The sequence below is a fragment of the Oncorhynchus nerka genome, linkage group LG23, assembly GCF_034236695.1.
Source record: "Oncorhynchus nerka isolate Pitt River linkage group LG23, Oner_Uvic_2.0, whole genome shotgun sequence".
Classification (NCBI taxonomy): Eukaryota; Metazoa; Chordata; class Actinopteri; order Salmoniformes; family Salmonidae; genus Oncorhynchus; species Oncorhynchus nerka.
Window position 1 is genome coordinate 32,135,620 of NC_088418.1, and position 26,684 is coordinate 32,162,303.

The 26,684-nt window shown below is 42.8% G+C and overlaps 1 pseudogene; it reads right to left on the bottom strand.

Annotated features, from left to right (window-relative positions):
- Window positions 1-1,802: 1,802 nt before the first annotated feature.
- On the bottom strand, window positions 1,803-26,033 carry LOC115107208 (eukaryotic translation initiation factor 3 subunit C-like; annotated as a pseudogene).
- Between the last annotated feature and the right edge of the window lie 651 nt (window positions 26,034-26,684).

Genomic DNA, 26,684 nt, shown 5'->3' on the forward strand with positions numbered 1-26,684 from the left:
CTTTAGCTGGAGCTCTGGATTGTGACAGGTTTCGTAATGTCGTAGTAGCACAACACTGGCATGGATGAAGCCAGAGATTCAATCTCCTTCACCAAGGCTTTTTGTTTGGGTAGCCAGTGCCATGGTGTGTCATTGTCCAGCAGCCGGCGCAGAGGCTCACAGACTGCTGATATGTGTGGCATGAACTTTGCAAGATAGTTGCAAAGCCGATGAGACGGTGCACCCCCTTTACATCAGACAGGTTTGGCATGTCGAGGATCACACTGACTTTGTCTGTGTCTGGCCTTTGGCCGAGAGAATGTGACCATGGTAGTGAACGTCTCACTTTGAACTGCATATTTTTCAGGCCAAGGCGCAGCTTAACTGATTGGCAGTGCTCCATCAGTGCCAGGAGCTTCACCTCGAGGTCGTGATGAGGACATCATCAGCGATGGGTTCAATGCCCTTGAGCCCAGCCAGTAACTCGTGCTGCTTCCGTTGGTATACATCAGGCTCCACGGAAACACCAAACGGGAGCTTGAGCCAGCGTTTCCGACCCTAGGGGGTCCAGAAGGTAGTCATGAAACATTTTGCATTGCAGGAATGCATCTCGGGTGTCCACCAAGGTGAAAATCCTGGTCTTGGGAAGCTTGTAGAGGACATCCTCCAGTGCCGGCATGATGTAGAGAGAGCGTTATAGTGCTTGGTTCAGATGCTTTGGGTCGATGCAGACTCTCAGCTTCTCTGACTTTTTCACTGTGACCATATTGCTGATCCAGTCAGTTGGTTCAGTCACATGGACATCGGCTTCATACTTGTCCAGCTGGGCCTTCACAGCCACTTTCATTGCAATGGGCACACTGCGTGAGGCACACTGGACAGGAGTGACACTCTCATCCATTTCAATGTGTAGTACCTCCCCAGGTACTAATTCAACGGGCCTGTTGAATACATTGTCATATCTGATGAGTAGTTGTTCTTTGGACAGGGGTCCATGCTGGACATGATCCACAATGTGCAGGTCATTTGGTACGGTAAACTGCATCAGTCCCAGGCGTTTGCATGTAGAGCCTGAAAGAAGATGTTGACTGGTTTTCATGATCTCAAATTGCAACTTGTTTTTGTGTCCCCGAATAACACATTCGGTCTCAAAGATGCCCATAGAGCTCATTAGCTCTCCTGAGTACAGCTTTAGTCTAGTGTCGCTGGATAAGAGATGTGTGTCAGGTGCCAGATTGATTTTGCTGTAGTTATCATTAGAGGGCAACAATGTTTTGATTCGTCTCCAAAAAACAATGTTTTAATGGACTTAAAGAATCAGACAAAACCATATATTGATTCAATAATGTTTATTTCAGAGGTTACACCTGAAAATACTTTACTTGACATGTCTCTGACCCTGATACACTGCCAAACACACTGCAACTGCATTAATCTCGTCACACACAATTATTCAACACCATTAGTCTAAACACATTCACAACTCGACAAAAAGCATAGGCAATTCAGATATTATACTACAAAGTTTAAATATATAGGGAAACTGACTTGAATAAGTACAACGGTTTTCAAGCCTGTCATGTAGAGGGAAAGCTGATCAATGTTGTACAAAGGGAAAAAAGCGTAGTAGAGCTGCAATGCCAAGTGATACAACCCAAGATAATGTTGTTTTGGAATGAAGACTGGCTGGCTCTGTTGAACCAGGTTCCGAGGGCAGCTCCTCTGGCTCAGTAGTCTCTCCTGTCCTGGTTCTGGTAGCCCCCCTTGTAGCCTCCCCTGTAGCCGCCACTGCCACCACCCTTGTAGCCGCCACCACCACCCTGCTAGCCTCCACCACCACCCTGGTAGCCGCCACCACCACCCTGATAGCCACCACCACCACCCTGATAGCCCCCCCTGTTCTGCCCCTGGTAGCCGCCACCACCACCCTGGTAGTAGCCACCACCACCCTGATAGCCACCACCACCACCCTGATAGCCACCACCACCACCCTGATAGCCACCACCACCACCCTGATAGCCACCACCACCACCCTGATAGCCCCCCCTGTTCTGCCCCTGGTAGCCACCACCACCTCGGTTTCCATCTGTGAAGAGAAACGAAGATGGAGAAAGAAAGAAAAGAACGATTAAATGAGGAAAGTGTGAACAGAAAAGTAAAACGTCCAGACAAAAAGAGCTGAGAAGACCGAGATATTTTGTTACATTACAGCCTTATTCTAAAATGGATTAAATTGTTTTCTCCCCCCTCAATCTACACACAATACCCCATAATGACAAAGCAAAAGCAGGTTTTTAGAAATTTTTGCAAATATATATAAAAAAGTATTCACATTGTTTCCTCAGTACATTGCTGGAGCACATTTGGCAGAGATCATAGTCTCGAGCCTTCTTGGGTAGGATTATAGAAATGTTTGTAAATTGATTACAAATAAAAACAAATTACATTTACACCATTATTCAGACCCTTTACTCAGTACTCTGTTGAAGCAACTTTGGTAGCGATTACAGCATGACGCTACAAGCTTGGCACAACTGCATTTGGGTAGTTTCTTGGCTTCGGGACAAGTCTCTGAATGTCCTTGAGTGGCCCAACTAGAGCTCGGACCTGAACCCAATCTAACATCTCTGGAGAGACCTGAAAATAGCTGTGCAGCGATGCTCCCCATCCAACCTGACAGAGCTTGAGAGGATCTGCAGAGAAGAATGGGAGAAACTCCTTGTAGCGTCATACCCAAGTAGAGTCAAGGCTGTAATCGCTGCCAAAGGCCCTTCAACAAAGTACTGAGTAAAGGGTCTGAATACCTATGTAAATGTCATCCATTTGTAATAAATTAGCTCAAATTTCTATAAACCTGTTTTTGCTTCGTCATTAAGTGATATTGTGTGTAGATTGAGGGGAAAAAAACTATTTAATAATTTGGAGAATAAGGCTGTACCGTAACAAAATGTGGAAAAAGTCAAGGTCTGAACACTTTTCGAATGCACTGTAGACCGGTGTGTGCCTTTCCAAATCATGTCCAATCAATTGAATTTACCACAGGTGGACTCCAATCAAGTTGTAGAAAAATCAAGGATGATCAATGGAAACAGGATGCACCTGAGGTCAATTGAGTCTCATAGCAAAGGGTCTTGAATACTTACGTCAAAAAAAATACGAGATCTATTTTTTATATATTTAATAAATGTCTAAAAACCTGTTTTTGCTTTGTCATTATGGGGTATTGTGTGTAGCATGATGAGAGAAAAAAAACAATGCAATTTTAGAATGAGGCTGTAACATAACAAATGTGGAAAAAAGTCAAGGGGTCTGAATACTTTCCAAATGCATTGTACTATGTGTGGGTTAATGCTAACAAGTTGTGCGAAGAACAGAAGTGAAAGACAGAGAGAATGAAATGTTGGGGGGACGTTTTTAGAGGGGCCAGAGGTTCAGGCATGAAGGGATGATAAGGGGACTGCAGGTCACAGACTGGATTTAAGAAAAAACAGAAGTAAAATTCAGACATTTAGAGGATAAAGGTGGTATAAATTAATATGCACCTCGGTTGTAACTGCCTTGCCTCTGTTGGTAACTGCCTCCACCTGAAACCAACCATAAACGGTAAGCATGTGCCAGGCCACAACTAATGTGTCCAATATATTCTAAAAATGACTTTTGTGCTTGTTTGCATTGGGTGCTTATGCGGTGGTTAGTTACGCTTTCATCATTTGCATGTGGGTTTAGGGTACTTTTCTTGATCAAACAATTTTTTTTTTTTCTCTAACTAAATATGAAGTTGTTAGTATGTTTGAAATACCGGTTTCTTTAGACCTACCTAAACACAACCAATGCATTGTTTTTACGATGGTATATATTAACTGAAATTAGTACACTTAAAAGGATAATTCTGTTTATATGTGTCAAATCCCATTCTAGACTACTATTAATAGTGTCCAAGGCTTGGGCATTGCGAAATGGGAAAAGAGGGGACTGCAAGCTCACTGACAGTGGCTTTAAGAATAAAAATAAAAATTCAGACATTCATAAGAAAATAAAGGTGGTATGAAATGGTTCATAAGCACCTCGGTTGTAACCGCCTTGCCTCTGTTGGTAACCGCCTCCGTCTGAAACCAACCGCAACCATAAACTGTAAGCACGAGCGAGGCCACAACTGATGTGTCCAATTATAATCCACAAATGACTTGTGCAGTTTAATAATGTCTATACATTTGTGCTTGTTCACACTTTCTAATTTTTATTTATTTAGTTGTTCAGCTACGCTTTCATCAATTGACCTTACATCTTGCATGCGGGTTTCGGTCAAATATTTCTCATAGCAAGAAGCTGTTACTGGGTTCAATTACATGTTCTTTCTGTTTCATAGTTTAAGCTAGAGCAATCCTTAAATAAAATGGATTAAACATTTAATTGATGTTTTTTCTTTTCTTCCAAAGACACATTTTTCTTTTAAACAGTTATAGTATTTACAGAACAGTAAACCCATGAATACATTGTGTTCTTAGAAATTCTAACTTACAGTATCCTAATGTTTCTCGAAAACCACCTAAACACAACCCCATCCTGATGGTTCTAGACTAGTGACAACCATGTCCAGTGGCTCTGGCACGACAGAATGATAAGAGGGGTCTGCAGCTCACTCATAGTGGCTTTAAAAATATTCTAAGCATTTTATTTTTTTAATAAAGACATTCTTTAGAAAATAAAGGCAGTAGAAATGTGTTCATAAGCACCTCTGTTGTAACCTCCTTGCTTCTGTTGGTAGCCGCCTCTCTGACCGTCTGAAAACGTACAATGAAAACCGTTTACACACACACAGCTGTGACATGTCATGTGAGCGAAAAAAAACACGTTTGACTACATATAATAAAAATGTCTGTCTCTCACATACAAACAGAAATAAGACACATACACAGTCGCTATCTTATAAGAATCAGACAAGCATGCATTTCAGTCAATTATTTTAAACACCTCGGTTGTAACCGCCTTGCTTCTGTTGGTAACTGCCTCTCTGGTCTGAAACCGTACAGTGAAAACAGTTTAGAAACACACAGCTGCGGCACGTAATGAACGTGGGCATACACACACACACAAGGATAAAAAATAAAATAAAAATCTTCATGTTTTTCCCCCACACAATATATGCCTATTGCCTACAGGCACCAATACCTTTTTCACACTATCGTGCCAGCCACAATCTCATTGTGCTACGTTAATATTTTATTTTCACATTGTCCTCTTTGGCACAGTTCCAGTATTTATGGTGGATGAATAACCAGGCCAGTGCAGTACAGCTCTGCCCAACCCGGCTCAATAGTGAGAAATCGGCAATACACACCACCACAATCACATATATTAAATAAAACATGAATATTAATTAGCGCTCAATGCATTAGGAGAAAAGAAAATACATAATTACAACATTCAAAATACAGGACAGCGACCTCCTGCGTTGGTGCAGGTTTGCTAAGGATAATATTGTGGTCAGTGGTACGGAAACACACACCCTAAGGCGGACCTGTGTGTACAAGATTGGCACTTACCTCTGTTGTAGCCACCCTGCTTCTGCTGGTAGCCTTTTTACATTTACATTTAAGTCATTTAGCAGACGCTCTTATCCAGAGCGACTTACAAATTGGTGCGTTCACCTTAAGACATCCAGTGGAACAGCCACTTTACAATAGTGCATCTAAATCTTTTAAGGGGGGGGGGGGTGAGAAGGATTACTTTATCCTATCCTAGGTATTCCTGAAAGAGGTGGGGTTTCAGGTGTCTCCGGAAGGTGGTGATTGACTCCGCTGTCCTGGCGTCGTGAGGGAGTTTGTTCCACCATTGGGGGGCCAGAGCAGCGAACAGTTTTGACTGGGCTGCGCGGGAACTGTACTTCCTCAGTGGTAGGGAGGCGAGCAGGCCATTTTTGATCTGTAAAACAAACACACACACACACACACTAAAATCACTTAGTCAGTGTTACTTGTATGTGGTGCTTTGTGTGTCCCAAGGCACCAAGAGGATTCAATAAGTGGTATTTGTGGCAAATTTCATCATGTCACACAACAGGGCATACAAAAGTTTTAGTGTTCTTGTTGGACTATTTAGGAGTAAGGCATTTCATTCTACCCCATATTGTAATATTTGGATAAAAGCCCTAGAAGCTGCCACATTTTAAAAACTACATTTCAGGAAAAACTTTCTCCATCTAAAACCAGATTAGTTCTAAGATAATTCTGGTCTTCATTTTGACAGTTTGTCAAGAGAAGGCGCCTCTACGTCATCAAGGGAGGAGTTTGGCATGAAACACACTCCCCTCTAGATGTGCTGGCTGGTACCACTTCGAAGCATACTATAAAAGCAGGTGACAGCACGCCTTATTTGGCAATGGGGTGTGCCAATGTATTTAGCATGATGCTTCCTTGACGACACTACTGACGTTAAACACAATTCAAAAGGCAGTAAGGCACATTTCCATATGACCAAATTCAAAGTTCATACACGTGTTTTTCAAAAGACAAATAAACATGTAGGCTATGAGGATTATATGACTATATTTGTACCTACAGTATATACAGTACCAGTCAAAAGTTGGGATGCATCTGCTCAATCAAGGGATTTTCTTTATTTTTACTATTGTGTACATTGTAGAATAATAGTGAAGACATCAAAACTATGAAATAACATATGGAATCATGTAAAAAAATAAAAAAGTGTTTAAACAAATCAAAATAGATTTTATATTTGAGATTCTTCAAAGTAGCCACCGTTTGCCTTGACAGCTTTGCACACTCTTGGCATTCTCTCAAACAGCTTCATGAGATAGTCACCTGGAATGCATTTCAATTAACAGGTGTGCCTTGTTAAAAGTTCATTTGTGGAAATTCTTTCCTTAATGCGTTTGAGCCAATCAGTTAGCCCTATTTGGTAAAAGACCAAGTCCATATTATGTCCATATTATGACAAGAACAGCTCAAATAAGCAAAGGAAAGACATTCCAGCATTACTTTATGACATGAAGGTCAGTCAATCCGGAAAATTTCAATTGCAGTTGCAAAAACCACTAAGCGCTATGATGAAACTGGCGCTCATGAGGACCGCCACAGGAAAGGAAGATCCAGAGTTACCTCTGCTGCAGATGATCAGTTCATTAGGAGTTAACTGCACCTCAGATTGCAGCACAAATAAATGCCACAGAGTTCAAGCAACAGACATCTCAACATCAACTGTTCAGAGGAGACTGCGTGAAGCAGGCCTTCATGATTTAATTGCTGCAAAGAAACCACTACTAAAGGACACCAATAAGAAGAATAGAATTGTTTGGGCCAAGTCCATAATTGTTTGGTCTGATGTGTCCAAATTTGAGATTTTTGGTTCTAAACACTGTCTTTGAGACGCAGGGTAGGTGAACGGATGATCTCCGCATGGGTGGTACCCACCGTGAAGCATGGAGGTGCTGTGATGGTACTTTGCTGGTGACACCGTCTAATTTATTTAGAATTCAAGGCACACTTTACCAGCATGGCCACCACAGCATTCTGCAGCAATACGCCATCCCATCTGGATTGGGTTTAGTGGGACTATCATTTGTTTTTCAACAGGACAATGACCCAACACACCTCCAGGCTGTGTAAGGGCTATTTGACCAAGAAGGAGAGTGATGGAGTGCTGCATCAGATAACCTGGCCTCCACAATCACAGGACCTCAACCCAAGTGAGATGGTTTTTGATGAGTTAGAGTGCAGAGTGAAGGAAAAGCAGCCAACAAGTGCTCAGCATATCTGGAGCAGTGGAAACGCGTGCTCGGGAGTGATGAATCATGCTTCACCATCTGGCAATCCAATGGAAAAATCTGGGTTTGGTAGATGCCAGGAGAACGTACCTGCTCGAATGCACATTGCCAACTGTAAAGTTTGGTGGAGGAGGAATAATGATCTGGGGGATTTTCATGGTTCGGGCTAGGCCCCTTAGTTCCAATGAAGGGAAGTCTAAACGCTACAGCATACAATGACATTCTAGACAATTCTGTGCTTCCAATTTTGTGGCAACAGTTTGTGGAAGGCCCTTTCCTGTTTCAGTAAGACAATGCCCCCGTGCACAAAGCGAGGTCCATACAGAAATGGTTTGTCGAGATCGGTGTGTAAGAACTAGACTGGCCCGCACAGAGCCCCTCTGACACCTTTAGGATGAGTTGGAACGCCGACTGTGAGCCAGGCCAAATCTCCCAACATCAATCAGTGCCCGACCTCACTAATGCTTGTGAAAGCAAGTCCCGGCTGCAATGTTGCAACATCTAGTGATAAGCCTTCCCAGAAAAGAGGAGGCTATTATAGTCAACTAGCTTTTCCCCCCAAAACCTATGACTAATTGGTGGCACAGTCTGCTAAAACAGTTGGCTCTTGGTTCAATGGTTGTGAGTTATAGTCCCACATGGGGCATATATATATAAACTCAGCAAAAAAAGAAACTCCCCCTTTTCAGGATCCGGTCTTTTAAAGATAATTCGTAAAAATCCAAATAACTGTACAGATCTTCATTGTAAAGGGTTTAAATGCTGTTTCCCATGTTTATTCAATGAACCATGAACATGCACCTGTGGAACGGTCGTTAAGACACTAACAGCTTACAGACGGTAGGCAATTACTTTAATTAAGGTCACAGTTCTGAAAACATAGGACACTAAAGAGGCCTTTCTACGGACTCTGAAAAACACCAAAAGAAAGATGCATGGGTTCCCTGCTCATCTGCATGAACGTGCCTTAGACATGCTGCAAGGAGGCATGAGGACTGCAGATGTGGCCAGGGCAATACATTGCAATGTCCGTACTGTGAGTCGCCTAAGACAGCGCTACAGGGATACAGGACGGACAGCTGATCGTCCTTGCAGTGGCAGACCACGTGTAACAACAACTGCACAGGATCGGTACATCCGAACATCACACCTGCAGGACAGGTACAGGATGGCAACAACAACTGCCCGAGTTACACCAGGAACGAACAATCCCTCCATCAGTGCTCAGACTGTCCGCAATAGGCTGAGAGAGGCTGGACTGAGGGCTTGTAGGCCTGTTGTAAGGCAGGTCCTCACCAGACATCACAGGCAACAACGTCGCTGGACCAGACAGGACTGGCAAAAAGTGCTTATCACTGATGAGTCGCGGTTTTGTCTCACCAGGTGTGTTATTTTCTCTGCTCATCTCTGTCTGCTGCTCCGCTTCCAGTAAAAGCAGTAGCACCACAGAAATATAATAAATAGAACGGCCGTTCCCATTCAAGTCAATGACGGCATCATGGGTGGACTGGCAAGAAGTACCCATGCCAGGAAGTAAAATAACCCTTCAATCTGTTCTGTGATTTATTGAGTAAACGCAACAAAAAATACCTTCCATTGCATGAGCCATATCAGTAAGCATAATTTTAAATGAACATTCCAAGTTACCATGGCAATCGAGCATCAGTTGATAGAACATCCAAAATGACCATGAACATTATTGCATCAAAATACCAGGCAGACATTGCTAGTGTACCCATGAGTTTATCAGTCAAATTGCCAGGGTTAGAGCTTCAAAGCCTAATCTAGTCATTCTATTTCCATTGCCTAGCAACTGCAGTAAACAAGTCTATCACATAGTCACAGATAGAACAATGAACCAGATGTTTCTAAAAAATTGCGTTGTTCAAAAGGAGTGAAAGGGCAAATTTAGTTATTGCACACCAGCACTAACGGAAATATGCAAATACATGCTAGACCACACCAATAGGATCTTGCTTGCGCGTGCTTGGCTCTGCCCACCACCTTGCTTGTTCTGCCCACTATGATTGATGTGCATTTCCATTGGAAACGACAGGCTGTGGCCTTTCTTGGGTTATTATTACAAATATTTGAAGCATTGATCATGCAGTTGCAGTGTGCAGCTGTTGCACACATACTTCACGTTTGCTAGTCTAGCATGGATTTCAACTTCGGTTTTCATCGGTCATGGCTAGAAGAGATAGTCAAATTAACGTCTAAATATTTTTGGGGGGCCATTTGATCTAACCCTAACCCTTTTCATAACCTTAAACTAATTATCCTAACCTTCTATCCTAAACTGCTGCGGAAGTGCTAACATGCTACAAAGTCAAATCTGACAAAAGCTGTATCCGACCGATCTAGTCAAAAACTATTTCATCACCGTCTCAGATTCACATTCCCTTATAAAGGTCCACACTCACCAAGAATCACATTTGGTAGTTAATTTCAACAGAAATTGTGTCTTTTAGCATCTTTACAAACCGGATAAAACGTATAGCCAGGGCACATAAGGTAGATACAGATCATATTATCAAAAGGAGCACATTTTTAAGGAGAGAGAGCATAGAGTGAGGAGAATGAGATAATCCGTCAAACTATAATCATGAATGTACACTACAGCTATTGGGCATATTTACTTAAAAATACAATAAAAATGAACGGTTATGATGGTTATTTTATTTACAGTCTTCATCCATAATCGTCAGTTACACGGTTATACAATTACCGTGCCAGCCCTTGAAGGGGTGACCATATGATTGGTGGACACAGGGATCGAACCCCAGTCTCTGCGGTTGGCATGTATGTGCTAGGAGTCAGGTGTTACCACTAGACGAAAGGCTCTGCACATGTATTCTATGCGGCTGCTCCACTAACCTCTGTTGAAGTAGCCGCCGTAGACGCCCTGCTTGAGGTCAAAGACGCGCTCGTTATTCTCCACCAGGCCACCCAGCTTCTCTGCCAGCTGCAGGGCCATGTTCTGCAGGGAGGTGGGCTCTGTGAGGTGCATCACCACCGTCTGGGTGGGCTGGTCCAGGGATGCCTGGGGGAGGAAAGACAGACGAGACACAGATGACATATGGACAGACCGACACACAGGCGAAAGCCATTCAGAGACACACACACAAACATGTTACAGCTCCAGGTTCATAAAACAACGTCATCATCTAGCTTTATTAAGTCTATGGTGCTGAACGGTCTACACATGACACATTGATGCCGTGGATTTTACCATGAGCTCTTCGTTGATGATCATCTTGCTGATGATGCTGTGCACCATGGGCAGCTCCAGCTCAAACATATCCTTCAGTGTCTCCATACTGAGACACAAAGGGGAAGGAGAAAGATTGTATTTATCCATTCATCCATTTAACCAGGTGAGCTAATTATATGAGGCACAGTAGATGTAGCCTGGTCCCAGATCATTTTGTGCTGTATAACCAAATGGTAGCAGAATCCCAGGCTTCTCACAGTAATTAGAAAGCCTGGGGAAGTAACTCCTCAGGAAGTATTCTTGCTTGGGTTGCGTTCGGTAGTCTAGATGGAAACCAGTGACGGGTTGACACTTATCAAACCAATCAAAGATTTTGCATGTTGTATATATGTTGTAAATATGTTGTATTTCAAAAACAAATGTTGACTTGCAACAAGTTGGCATGCATAAGATACAAAACTAATGCCGCATAGGCAACTAAAACAGAGATATGGCCAAATAAATTAGAGACAAGGAAATGCCTCTGAGGGGAAACGCCATTTTTACTCAGAGCCAATCAAATGAGAGTGCTGAATGTCACCGACTCAGGCAGAAATCCAAACATGAAGTTCACCAGACATCCAATAGTTGAGTGAACAGGATGTGATTTTGGAAGGTTGACTACATGGGAATAAGCCTATAGTAATCCCTATGGCTGTTGTCATGCCATAGGAGTTGGCAATAACAAACAGTTGGGGACCAGGCTACAGTAGTTAAGAATAGAACATTGAATAGAGAATCTCCATTGAAAGTTATTTTTAGTCCAGGACTAGGCTTAGTTTGTAACTGGGAAACCGTTTAGTTAGTTTTAAAAGTTATTACCTGATGGAGTCGTAAACGCTGCTGTAGGTGAACAGGTAAGTCCTCAGAGACTCCTCCTGGATCTTCCTGCAACCACAAACAATCAAGAAACGTTACAGGAGTGCTACCTCTGAAGGAGGCATTGTGTTGCCAAAACATTAGTTCAGTCATGAAATTACAAACTACTTGTGTACAACTTAATTTTTCTAAAGGGTTTGTTTTATTAGTCCTTCTATGGACTTGATTGAATGAATTTTATTCGACCATTCCAGGCTGCGATTCGTTGATACTACCTACTGAAACACGACTACTGATAAAACGAGGGACAGTTGCATAATAGGGGTGAAAGCAGACCTTTAATATCATCCATTTTTGACACACTAACCTGACAAGCATCTCTCGCACGCACTGCGTCTCAGGGAATAGATCCCAAACCTTGCTGTTCATCTTCTCGTTGATGATGAATGAGTGGCAGGTGCGCCAGTCGCCCATCTTCATGGACTTGCTGGCCGCGACCACGTGCTCACGCATGCTCTCTGGGGGTCCTGGAAGGGCCACGGAGAGGGATGGATTTGTTTAGTGTTTTATGGTATGCCCATTTGCTGTATCTGTATTGGTAATGTATCAGCTGTACAATCTTATCGTGAGGCTTAATGACATTCTTAGCCACCCACTTTCCTCAAAGTACATTTTTATTTAATGTACATTGTGTGTTGACATCTCGGGATTACTGGATATCATAAAGACCAATCAGGGGGGAAAAAACTCAATTTTTGCCCATATGTCTTACTCAACCTCTGCTGGATTGGTGTCCTGTTAACGGGACAGTTGTTGCTCAATATGCATAATGTGACTAGAACGACGTTGTAAACAACCACCAATTTTCCGGTACATATAGATGTCTTATACGGGCAGAAAGCTTAAATTCCTGTTAATCTAACTGCATTGTCCAATTTACAGCAGCTATTACAGCGAAAACATACCATGCTATTGCTTGAGGAGAGTGCACAACAACAAAACACTTATCACCGCGACAGGTTTGATACATTCATATCTAAAGGTAAATAATGTACTTACATACTGTAATCTTGCTCTGATTTGTCACCCTGAGGGTCCCAGAGATAAAATGTAGTGTAGTTTTGTTTGATAAAATCAATTTCTATATCCTAACACAATCCGTCCTCCCCTCACCAGCCGTATTTACCATTGGTACACACACACTTCACCACAATGATTGTGTGTGTGTCCCCCCCCACACACTCTATAATAAATATGTTTATAGATGTGTTTATTTTACGTATTTATACAGGGCTCATCCGTAAAAGTATTCTTACAGATTTTTTTTTTCTTCCATCGTGCCAGGGACTCGGATGAACAATGGGAACCCCCAAAGTCTGCTCCACACCGACCCCCGCCTGGTCATCTAAGAGGCCAGCCAAGAAGTAGAGGAGAGGAAGTGCAACAGCTGTAAACGAAGAGGCAGGGGACCGTTGGCACACTGTGCTAGATGATGATTTGGAGCCACTTCCACCAACATTTTGACCGAAAAGGCAGACAGAACCTCGGCTGGACATAACTAGAAAGTACAGCCTCCTTCATCGTTTACAGATGTGTTTCTCCTTGTCAGTTCTTGATTCGCTGGTGTCTAACACCAACAAGTATGGGGCTAAAAAGCCACCAGGCAAGAAAGAGGCATGGAAGCCAATTTCCATCCAAGACCTGTACTGTTACATCTCACTGGTCATTTACATGGATGGGGCTTGTGAAGTTGAAAATCCTGAAGGACTACTGGAGAAGCTCAACACTCTACCAACTGCCTTTTCCCACCACTGTCATATCTACTAAAAGGTTTCTAACTCGCAGGCGTTTCATATCAGTGACCCACAAGCTGACGACGACAATGACAAGAAGAGAGGCACAGCAAGCTTTGATCGGTTTGATTTTGCAGAGCCTCTCTACCCCAGCATGGTTGAGGCCTGCAAGACCCACTTTCAGCCTGACCAAAAACCTGTCCACAGATGAGAGGATGGTTCTGTGTTTGGAGACATTGGATCAGCATTCTTGTTATGTAGGGAAGCTAGTGATCCATCATGTATGACATTCCTGGGTGTAAACTTGTATTTTTTTATTAGCATAGCATTTTTGTATGTTCTCTATAGTTATTTTCTTGAAAATGTATCAATTTACCAATTCGGCCACTTGGAGGCCACTTGGGTACATTTGGGCAACTCGTGAGGGACACCTGGGTGACTTCATACATTCTGAAACTATCCGCCGCCATTGTCGCAACCCCTATTACCAGCCTGTTCAACTTCTCTTTCATATCGTCTGAGATCCCCAAGGACTGGAAAGCTGCCGCAGTCATTCCCCTCTTCAAAGGGGGAGACACCCTGGACCAAAACTGTTACAGACCTATATCCATCCTGCCCTGCCTATCTAAGGTCTTCGAAAGCCAAGTCAACAAACAGGTCACTGACCATCTCGAATCCCACCGTACCTTCTCCGCTGTGCAATCTGGTTTCCGAGCCGGTCACGGGTGCACCTCAGCCACGCTCAAGGTACTAAACGATATCATAACCGCCATCGATAAAAGACAGTACTGTGCAGCCGTCTTCATCGACCTTGCAAAGGCTTTCGACTCGGTCAATCACCATATTCTTATCGGCAGACTCAGCAGCCTCGGTTTTTCGGATGACTGCCTTGCCTGGTTCACCAATTACTTTGCAGACAGAGTTCAGTGTGTCAAATCGGAGGGCATGCTGTCCGGTCCTCTGGAAGTCTCTATGGGGGTGCCACAGGGTTCAATCCTCGGGCCGACTCTTTTTCTTTATATATCAATGATGTTGCTCTTGCTGCGGGCGATTCCCTGATCCACCTCTACGCAGACGACACCATTCTATATACTTCCGGCCCGTCCTTGGACACTGTGCTATCTAACCTCCAAACGAGCTTCAATGCCATACAACACTCCTTCCGTGGCCTCCAACTGCTCTTAAACGCTAGTAAAACCAAATGCATGCTTTTCAACAGATCGCTGCCTGCACCCGCACGCCTGACCAGCATCACCACCCTGGATGGTTCCAACCTTGAATATGTGGACATCTATAAGTACCTAGGTGTCTAGCTAGACTGTAAACTCTCCTTCCAGACTCATATCAAACATCTCCAATCGAAAATCAAATCAAGAGCCGGCTTTCTATTCCGCAACAAAGCCTCCTTCACTCACGCCGCCAAACTTACCCTAGTAAAACTGACTATCCTACCGATCCTCGACTACGGCGATGTCATCTACAAAATTGCTTCCAACACTCTACTCAGCAAACTGGATGCAGTTTATCACAGTGCCATCCGTTTTGTCACTAAAGCACCTTATACCACCCACCACTGCGACTTGTATGCTCTAGTCGGCTGGCCCTCGCTACATATTCGTCGCCAGACCCACTGGCTCCAGGTCATCTACAAGTCCATGCTAGGTAAAGCTCCGCCTTATCTCAGTTCACTGGTCACGATGGCAACACCCATCCGTAGCACGCGCTCCAGCAGGTGTATCTCACTGATCATCCCTAAAGCCAACACCTCATTTGGCCGCCTTTCGTTCCAGTTCTCTGCTGCCTGTGACTGGAACGAATTGCAAAATCGCTGAAGTTGGAGACTTTTATCTCCCTCACCAACTTTAAACATCTGCTATCTGAGCAGCTAACCGATCGCTGCAGCTGTACATAGTCTATCGGCAAATAGCCCACCCATTTTTACCTACCTCATCCCCCATACTGTTTTTATTTATTTACTTTTCTGCTCTTTTGCACACCAATATCTCTACCTGTACATGACCATCTGATCATTTATCACTCCAGTGTTAATCTGCAAAATTGTAATTATTCGCCTACCTCATGCCTTTTGCACACAATGTATATAGACTCCCCTTTTTTTCTTCCTTTTGTGTTATTGACTTGTTAATTGTTTACTCCATGTGTAACTCTGTGTTGTCTGCTCACACTGCTATGCTTTATCTTGGCCAGGTCGCAGTTGCAAATGAGAACTTGTTCTCAACTAGCCTACCTGGTTAAATAAAGGTGAAATAAAATAAATAAATAAAAATACTAAATGTCATGTAGCTCTTGAAGTTATCAGTCTGAAACTTTGCACATATACTGTTGCCCTCTTGTGGACACCATCTAAATTATCTCCAGCATCCTTGTTTGTTTTATCTTTTACCAGATCTGTTGTGTTATGTTCCCCTACATTCATTTTACATTTCCACAAACTTCAAAGTGTTTCCTTTCAAATGGTATCAAGAATATGCATATCCTTGCTTCAGATCCTGAGCTACAGGCAGTTAGATTTGGGTATGTCATTTTAGGTGGAAATTGAAAAGGGCTTGATCCTTAGGTCCAATGCAGCCGTATTTAATCACAATATCAAATCATTTCTGGTTAACAATGAAGTACCTTCCTGTGATTGTTTTCAATTAAAATGGTCAAAAAGAAAAACAGCTTCTTAGAAAAATGCTATTTCTCAAGCAATAATTCTGGGAGTCGGAGTGGTCAGAGAGGGGCAATATTGGTATTATTGGCAGAGAGAAGGACAAACTCTTATTGTGGTCACCAGGCAGTCCATAACCCCACCCAGCCTAACAAATTGAAATTTGAGGCTGTCTTTTCATGCAGCTCTTTTGTGGTTTTTGTGGCTAAGGCACTGCATCTCAGTGCTAGAGGCGTCACTAGTATTACAACCGGCCGTGATTGGGAGTCCCATAGTGCGGCGCACAATTGGCCCAGCGTCGACTGGTTTAGGGAAGGGTTTTGCCAGGGTAGGCCGTTATTGTAAAATAAGAATTTGTTCTTAACTGATTTGATTAGTTTAAAAAATAAAAATGTTTACCTTTTTATATAACACTAAAATGCATTATCATAAATTATTATTCCAAACTCAGCGTGGAAATAGATATAAACCACAAGAAATCATGTTTGACTGCAATGCCACTTTAAATACTGTCCGTCTCTTATCTAGGTATGAGTTACTTGTACCCGCTCACATTTTGGTCTAAAACTAGGCTGTGTACATTAGGGCACTCAATGAACAAAACAGAAATGAAAAAAAGAACATGTATTATTGGACAGGTCTTGGTAGTTCCTCCCAGTTTCAGCATTTTTCTTCCAATTGGTGCCTAATGAACACAATCCTGCTTTGTCTTCACAGCCTACTGTACGTACCCAGAAGGGGCTGCCTCTCGCCCACCCTCAGCTGGTGGTGGAACGTCAAACTCGTGGGCCGCCATGTAGGGGATCTCCAGCAGCATGGCAGACACCAGGTACACGCACTCCAGCAGCTCCAGGTTGATGTGCATGTGGAAGGGCACCTGGAACAAGATGGATAACAATGTCATGTTGTAAACTAATCACAGTCAGTGTGGTATATCAGTGTAATACTGTACAATATTCATAAAGGAGGCTCTAGTACACTATATATACACACACACACACACTACCGTTCAAATGTTTGGGGTCAGAAATGAAGAAATGTAGAAATGACCTTGTTTTTGAAAGAAAATCGCATTTTTTTTGTCCTTTAAAATAACATCAAATTTATAAGAAATACAGTGTAGACATTGTTAATGTTGTAAATGACTATTGTAGCTGGAAACGGCAGATTTTTAAAAATGGAATATCTACATAGGCGTACAGAGGCACATTTTCAGCAACCATCACTCCTGTGTTCCAATGGCACGTTTTGTTATTAACTAATCCAAGTTTGAAAATAAAGGAGAGCCGTACACTCTAGGAGCTCAGATGCAAAAATGTAATATCCAACGTTTCGACAGGCAAGCTGTCAGGGTATAATCACAAACACTGCGGGATGACTCGTTTATATAGTGTCAAAAGACACAGGTGTCTGTAATCATGGCCAAGTGTGGCCTAATATCATTGGTTAATTCCCAAATATAAAAATGGCATACATACCATTAGGTGCAAAAACTTGACTTACCCAGTTGCGGCCCACTTTTTGGAAGAAAACCACTTGATTTCGTCTCTGCGTAATATTGGCATCGAACATGTCACCCTCCTTAGGAGAGGGGGTGACCTTGATAATTTATTGTTAAAAATAGGCTGCCTGGATCTTTAATTTAAAGACCCTTGCTCCCTTCCGTCTCAACGTAGACTTTGATCTGAAGCCATTCTTGTGATTGTGACTTTGCCATTGTAATTGTTTGTAACCTTGTGTAGTCTGAAATGAATCTATGATCGTATGCTATCCATTTGTTTTTTGTATGCTGTTCTTTGTATGCCATTTTTATATTTGAGAATGAACCAATTAACCATTCCGCAACGACAGCGCTTAATTTGAGCCAATTTCAAATTGACAAAGGCTTTACAGCTCAGAACTTATGTGGAAGAGGTCGCTGATCCCGACGTGCACATGGGTTTCACCTAGCCTACGTTTAGCCTAGTCTACATATTTAGTTTACCTGAGCTTGGCCTAACTGTCGTCTTGATCCTTTCCTGTTCGGCTGGTTTAGCCTTGCCTAGCCTAACCTTAGCATACATGTTGTGTCTTCTGCTTGGTTTAGCCTAGCCTACCAGTCATTAGTTCTGCTGGGTTTAGCCTTGTCTACCTATTGTCTCCTCTGTTGTTTTTGATTCGCCTAGCGTACAGGTAGTCTCTTCTCAATCCTCTACTGTTCTGCTGGCTTCAATCAGCCCATCCTCAGGTTACCTCTGGTCTTTTCTGCTGGATTTAGCCTAGCCGTAACCAACCAGTGGTCTCTTCGTGGAGTTTAGTTTAGCTGAGCCGTAGCTTACCTGTCGCCTCTTCTCGATTTTCTCCTGCTCGGCGTTCCTCTCCTGTATGTTCCTCATGAGCAGGCCCTGGCCCAGCAGCTCCTTGGCGCGGCCACTCGATTGGATGTCCAGCAGGGCATTGTGGGCGTCCTTGATCATGCCCTGGCGGAAGGCACAGATCCCCAGCTGCACCATGGTTCTGTTGTACAGGATCTGGAGGGGGGAGAGAGTTGGGGGAGACATGGTCACACACACATGGCTGGTTCTAGAGTGGGACCATTTAAATCACATTTTGCATCTCTTTGACTTGGCTGTGCAAGTTTAATGTTTACTTGGTCGCATCAGTGCCAGCTGCAAATTCTAGTCGGTCACTTCACTCAAAGCTTTCGGTTTTTGGAGCGGCTTTAACTTTGAGGATTTGGTCAAACAGGCTTATCTTAATCCCTGCACTCAAAGTGTCTGGCCTGAAAATTTCACTAGCGGGAGCCAGTCCCTCCCTCCCACTGGGCACTTCGAGTAGACAGCTTGTGTAGACATAAAAATGGATTTCTGAACTCTCAGAAAGAGATTTTAGGCACCTTTTTTACAACAAAGGCTGCCATGTTAGTTTTGGGTTTGTTGTAACTGTCGGAATTCGGAAGAAGGTGAACACATTAAGATTGGTATATTATTGTGGCCCTGGTGGCACCAAATCAAAATTCGGACATGGAGATGCTTGGGAATATGGTCAAAACGGGGGACTGTGTTGTGGGTGTTTCAGGGAAAAGGTGTACATTTGACCTCCATCATCTAGGACATTGACAATAGTTAATAAAATCTCTCAATTTCTGCCCATTTGTTTGCACGGTCTTGCAGGCCTTCTCATACAGCTGCAACTGTATATGCATTTGTAAATCAAGACCTTTCTTGAGTTGGGTTCTGGGATGGTGCAACTGTTGAGCATGTGAGCCTATGGTCGTGTGGGGGTAAAGGGTTTAGTGTGTATGTGCGTATCCCACAACTGTTGCGATGGAGTAAAAGATGTTAGGGACAATAGAAGATGATTCACAACAATTGTTTGCTAATATAATAATTGCTTGTAATAATGTAATTTTGGTAATGGCGAGACTGGTGAGAGGTAAAATCTTTTCCATAAATTGCCTATCTTACTACAAATATGAATAGCTAATTAGGAAAAAAAGAAACAGGATTCTTAAAATATATATTTTTTGATGACTATATATAATACAAATCGAGGTGAGGGCGATGGAAATGCATTTGATCTACTTCTGTTCTGTAAATGGCACTGTGTGCTCTTTTCGAAGGATGGATCCCAGTCTCTTCAGGGCTAAGGGATACGGGGGGTCGGAGGTGGTCTGCCGGGCATTGGGATGACAACCCAACTCGGGATGAGGAGGGCTTTTAGAGGGTGGAATAGTGGGGACCAATTGGAGGTTTACTTAGTAGCAATGCAAATAACATGGTGCAGCTATATAGACACTCAATCATCATGTTACTTTTTAATTGTACGTTTACAAACATATTATGATAATTAGAATTGAAAGTTGTGTCTCATTATGGTAAGTGGTGAAATAAGTATAGCCAGTTACAATTGTAATGGCCTAGCAGATAATAAGAAAAGACGATCAGTATTTACCTGGCTAAGAGAGAAGAAATATAATATCTATTGTTTACAGGAAACTCATTCAACAATTTTAGATTAGGTTTTGTGGAAAAAGGACTGGGTGGGACGAAATATATTTGGTGATGGTTTTAATTAACCGTAATTTTGATCCAAATGTGCAAATTTTCCAAACAGATCATCAAGGTAGATGGATTATTTTAAATATGTTATTGGACAATAAACAGATATGGCTTATTAACCTATACGGTCCAAATAATGATGATCCAAGCTTCTTTGAAAATATATATAAGAATTTATCAGATTGCATAGCAGAGAAGGTATGGTGAGATTCGAAATGGTCGGTAATCTGTTTGTTGACTTGGCTTTCGAAGACCTTAGAAAGGCATGGTAGGATAGATATAGGTCTGTAGCAGTCTGGGTCAAGAGTGTCCCCCCCTTTGAAGAGGGGGATGACCGCAGCTGCTTTCCAATCTTTGGGAATCTCAGACGACACGAAAAAGAGGTTGAACAGGCTAGTAATAGGGGTGGCAACAATTTCGGCAGATAATTTTAGAAAGAAAGGGAACAGATTGTCTAGCCCGGCTGATTTGTAGGGGTCCAGATTTTGCAGCTCTTTCAGAACATCAGCTGAACGGATTTGGGAGAAGGAGAAATGGGGAAGGCTTGGGCGAGTTGCTGTTGGGGGTGCAGTGCTGTTGACCGGGGTAGGAGTAGCCAGGTGGAAAGCATGGCCAGCCGTAGAAAAATGCTTATTGAAATTCTCAATTATGGTGGATTTATCAGTGGTGACAGTGTTTCCTATCTTCAGTGCAGTGGGCAGCTGGGAGGAGGTGTTCTTATTCTCCATGGACTTTACAGTGTCCCAGAACTTTTTTGAGTTAGTGTTGCAGGAAGCAAATTTCTGCTTGAAAAAGCTAGCCTTGGCTTTTCTAACTGCCTGTGTGTAATGGTTTCTAGCTTCCCTGAACAGCTGCATATCACGGGGGCTGTTCGATGCTAATGCAGAACGCCATAGGATGTTTTTGTGTTGGTTAAGGGCAGTCAGGTCTGGGGAGAACCAAGGGCTATATCTGTTCCTGGTTCTAAATTTCTTGAATGGGGCATGTTTATTTAAGATGGTTAGGAAGGCATTTAAAAAAAATATCCAGGCATCCTCTACTGACGGGATGAGATCAATATCCTTCCAGGATACCCCGGCCAGGTTGATTAGAAAGGCCTGCTCGCTGAAGTGTTTCAGGGAGCGTTTTACAGTAATGAGTGGAGGTCGTTTGAGGCAGTGATCGCTGAGATCTTGGTTGAAGAGAGCAGAGGTGTATTTAGAGGGGAAGTTGGTTAGGATGATATCTATGAGGGTGCCCTTGTTTAAGGCTTTGGGGAGGTACCTGGTAGGTTCATTGATAATTTGTGTGAGATTGAGGGCATCAAGTTTAGATTGTAGGATGGCTGGGGTGTTAAGCATGTTCCAGTTTAGGTCGCCTAGCAGCACAAGCTCTGAAGATAGATGGGGGGCAATCAGTTCACATATGGTGTCCAGAGCACAGCTGGGGGCAGAGGGTGGTCTATAGCAGGCGGCAACGGTGAGAGACTTGTTTTTAAAGAGGTGGATTTTTAAAAGTAGAAGTTCAAATTGTTTGGGTACAGACCTGGATAGTAGGACAGAACTCTGCAGGCTATCTTTGCAGTAGATTGCAACACTGCCCCATTTGGCAGTTCTATCTTGTCTGAAAATGTTGTAGTTTGGAATTAAAATTTCAGAATTTTTGGTGGTCTTCCTAAGCCAGGATTCAGACACAGCTAGAACATCCGGGTTGGCAGTGTGCTAAAGCAGTGAATAGAACAAACTTAGGGAGGAGGCTTCTAATGTTAACATGCATGAAACCAAGGCTATTACGGTTACAGAAGTCGTCAAAAGAGAGCGCCTGGGGAATAGGAGTGGAGCTAGGCACTGCAGGGCCTGGATTCACCTCTACATCGCCAGAGGAACATAGGAGGAGTAGAATAAGGGTGCGGCTAAAAGCAATAAGAATTGGTCGTCTAGAACGTCTGGAACAGAGAGTAAAAGGAGGTTTCTGGGGGCAATAAAATAGCATCAAGGTATAATGTACAGACAAAGGTATGGTAGGATGTGAATACAGTGGAGGTAAACCTAGGTATTGAGTGATGAAGAGAGAGATATTGTCTCTAGAAACATCATTGAAACCAGGAGATGTCATTGCATGTGTGGGTGGTGGAGCTAATAGGTTGGATAAGGTATAGTGAGCAGGACTAGAGGCTCTACAGTGAAATAAGCCAATAAACACTAACCAGAACAGCAATGGACAACACATATTGACATTAAGGAGAGGCATGCTTAGTTGAGTGATCAAAAGGGTCCAGTGAGTGGAGGGGTTGGTTGGGGGTCACGGCGATTTAGACAGCTAGCCAGGCCATCGGTAGCAAGCTACCTCTTGCGTTCCGTCAGTAGATTAGTGGGGTTCCGTGTGGTAGAGGGGATTAATCCAAATCACACAACAACAACAAAAATAAAAACAATAGATATAGTTATAGAGGCCCAAGAAGAAAACATAATAATAATAAAAATAAATAAATAAATTGTCCGATTGTCTATTCAGATAGCAGCCGGTAAGACAGCTAACGGTTAGCAGGCCGCAGATGGGCGTTCAGGTAACGTCGCGACGGAGGAGCCAGCCGGATAACTCCTTCGGGTAGATAACGTCGGCAGTCCAGTTGTGAAGGCCCGGTGGGGCTCCGCGTAGGCAGTAAAACGGGTCCGGATAGGTGACTGCAGCCCAGGAGTGATTGATGGAACTCAGGAGTGATTGACAGAGCTGGCTAGCTCCGGAATAATTGATGTTTGCTCCGGAATCGACGAAAGCCGATAGTCACACGGATAGCAGCTAGCTAGCTGTAAGATCCAGGTATGAATGTCCAGAGAGCAGTTGAAATCCAGGGACATGGAGAGAAAAATTGGTCCGGTATGTTCCGTTCCGAGCCGCGCCGTACAAAACTGGCGATAGATTTTCGAGCTAAAGGATAGCTGATGACCACAAACCGTGGTTAGCTGAATACTAACGATTTGCCAGTAAAGAAGCTAACTAGCTTCTGAACTAGCTTCTGATTAGCTTCTGGATTAGCTTCTGGGCTAGCTTCTGGCTAGCTCCTGGCTAGCTTCTGGCTAGTTTCTGGCTAGCTTCTTGGAGTTTCTGGCTAGTTTCTTGGAGGATTACAGATTTGAGGTAAATAATACTTTTTTATAAATATAAATTGGTGAGGCGGGTTGCAGGAGAGTGTTTTGAAGATGAGTTGATGGAAAATAAAAATAAAATGTATGTGAAAAAAGTTGTAAATATATATATATACAAGACGAGGACAAAAGACGTCTGAACTGCTATGCCATCTTGGAAAACCCTGACATCAATGCCTTTCTTAAAATTAATACACAAGTATATATTTTTAAACCTGCATATTTAGCTAAAAGAAATCTAGGTTAGCAGGCAATATTAACCAGGTGAAATTGTGTCACTTCTCTTGCGTTCATTGCACGCAGAGTCAGGCTATATGCAACAGTTTGGGCCGCCTGGCTCTTTGCAAACTAATTTACCAGTATTTTACGTAATTATGACACAACATTGAAGGTTGTGCAATGTAACAGCAATATTTAGACTTAGGGATGCCATCCGTTAGATAAAATACGGAACGGAATAAACGTTTTGTTTTCGAGGTGATAGTTTCCGGATTTGACCTAAGGCTCGTATTTCTGAGGGGTGGTAGGCAGCAGCAGGCTCGTAATAGTCAAAGGTATATGGTTTAGAAAGAAATAGTCGACGCGTCATAATTCCTGTAATACCTTGCGGCTGAACTTGAAAGGGGTTCCTTCGTTATTTTACTGTTCATGTCTTCCATAGAGAATGTCTTGATCTACTTCAAATAAGGTCTGTGTTTCGTGCAGGCTTAAACCACCTTGGCATTTTGATACCCGTGTAAATCTCACTAGGATAAGGTAATGTTTGTCAACATATTTTCATAAATCCACTCTACAAAAAAAAAGATTTTTGCTTATATTTAGCCAATATTGATCAGTTACCTTGTCCTATGGATATCTACACAGTTATAAAATTGGCAAGGTGGTGTAAGCCTACACGAAACACAGACCTTATTTTAAGTGAATCTAAAAATATCCCATGGAATAAATGAATGACGGAACCGCTTTTCAGATTTTGCTAGAAGGTGTCATGGGAATTATGACTAGCACTTTGGTAGTCAATTCTTACCATGTCCATTATTAAAATAGGATTTCCTGCATATAGAAATTACAGTTTTTGTTTCAACATTCATCACAGGTAACTTAAACTATTTTTATTCAAACAGTTAAGAGTATTTGTCTCCTAAGCAGACTCTTCAGTATCATTGTCACTTCAGAGTTGTGTGTGTGTTTTACAGATGGCAGAGAAAAGCAGAGCACCAGTGTGGGACTATTACATGGAATTGGCACCAGGGAAAGCAAGGTGTCTTATTTGTGATAAAGATGTAAGCATGGGGTCAGCAACGGCTAAATCAAAAAATACCACCAACCTGTTTCAACACCATATCGGTATCGGATTTTTTTGTCCTCCAATAATCGGTATCGGTATTGAAAAATCATAATCGGTCGACCTCTAGTCCCAACTCTCATTTCCTGCAATTGTACATAGTTTAAATAGACTCATGACATCTTTTAGGTAGGCTATTTAATGATAAGAAAAATAAAGTCTAGATCCGATTTCCACAAATGTTATTCCGCTACCAAATATGTTTTATTATGATAATTTATATGAACATTCAATTTAATTATACATTATCTTTTACAAAAAGTGAATTGATCAATTGAAAGCGACAGGGTGACACATTGTTTAAGTTTACTTCCCAAGCAAAGTCAAATTTCTTTGACTCCTCGTAGTTCAGCTTCTGAATGTCAGAGACAAACAAAAGATATTCCCATGTACATCAGTCTCATATTCCTCTGGCGTTAAACAGCTTGTTTCTAGCCTAAAGCATTGCGGATTTCTGCATTGTTTTAGATTAGTATAAAGAACTGAGAATTGCACAAAAAAAAGTATTATGCTCCCCCCATAGGTTGGGAACCCCTGGGGCAGATGGCATAGTCCAGGGCAGGCATACAAACACATACCAGACTGCATCAGAGTCAGGGGATGGTAGCCTAGTCCCAGATATCTTTATGTTGCACAGCCAACTCCTATGGGTGGTAGCCTGGTCCCAGATCAGTTTATGCCTATGCTGTATTGCCAACTCCTATCATCAGGCATAAAAGCCCCCATAGGAGTTGGCTATACAGCACAACCAGATCATGGACAAGGCTAAGGAGATGGTTCTATGGATAATGGAAGTAGAGTAATTGACTGACCTCTTGTCCTTGGCACTACGCACCACTCTCTTGGTGTCTTCCTCGTCGTCACGAAGCAGCAATGACCTAAGAGGAACAAATGTGGAAAAGTGAGAAAGCTGTGAAAACAGTCAGAGTGACTGAGGTTTCAGAGAGAGAAAGTAGTACTGACTGCTTGGTGAATGTAGTGCCGGTTACTTTAGGGGTGATCTCATCAGACGACGAGGAATCCTCAGACTCGCTGTCGGACCCAGTGGCAAAGAAACGTGACATTGCTGAAGACTGCCGTCAATCTGTGGGGGTGGAATCATGATATTTTATAATGGGGCTCAAACACATGGTAGCAACTGTTGATAATGGGATATGTAGACGGGTGAGCCGGTCAAGGATCGATTCAGACAAAGTGGTAAATTGTATGACAAGCGACAGTTTATTCAGAGTAAAGATATCTGGTACACCGTAATTACGGGCCCCTCTGTTAGCTCATCAGAAACCAGCAGAAAGAAGCCCCGCTAACAGTTAGCACAAGCTTTAAATACAGAACAGAAAGTAGGTTGATTCTAGAAGATCGGTTCTTCGGATTGGTTCGGGCTGGGGTGTAGTCTTCTGGCATTGGCTCAGTTGGACCATCCGTCATCATAGAATCCCGCCATGCCTGTTCTTGGTCACACCATGTTCAGCTAGAGAAGGAGATTTGGTGTGTGCGTTTGGTGTGTGCGCTGTCCTCAGTCACACAATGTTCGGCTAGAAAGGAGATTATGTGTGTGCGCTGGTTTGTCTCCAAGTCTAGGCTATCTGCCAATGTGTGGGTGTCTTATCTGTGTGTCCTCGGCAGTTAGTGTGTGTAATGTGTGTGCGTCCCTGTCCTCGGCAGTTAGTGTCCGAACTGACGGCTAGCACCTGTGGCTAGGATGTATCCTGTTTTGACAGTGTTGTGGATGATTTAAGTGAGTGTGTGTGTGAGAGATATCCTGTATGAGTCCTAACATGTTTTACTGTGAAAATACGTTGCTATGTGTTGTCTCAGTTATAGCAATGCAATAGCAGTAAGCTGGTCATTTGCATAGGAAATAGAACTTCCTTAC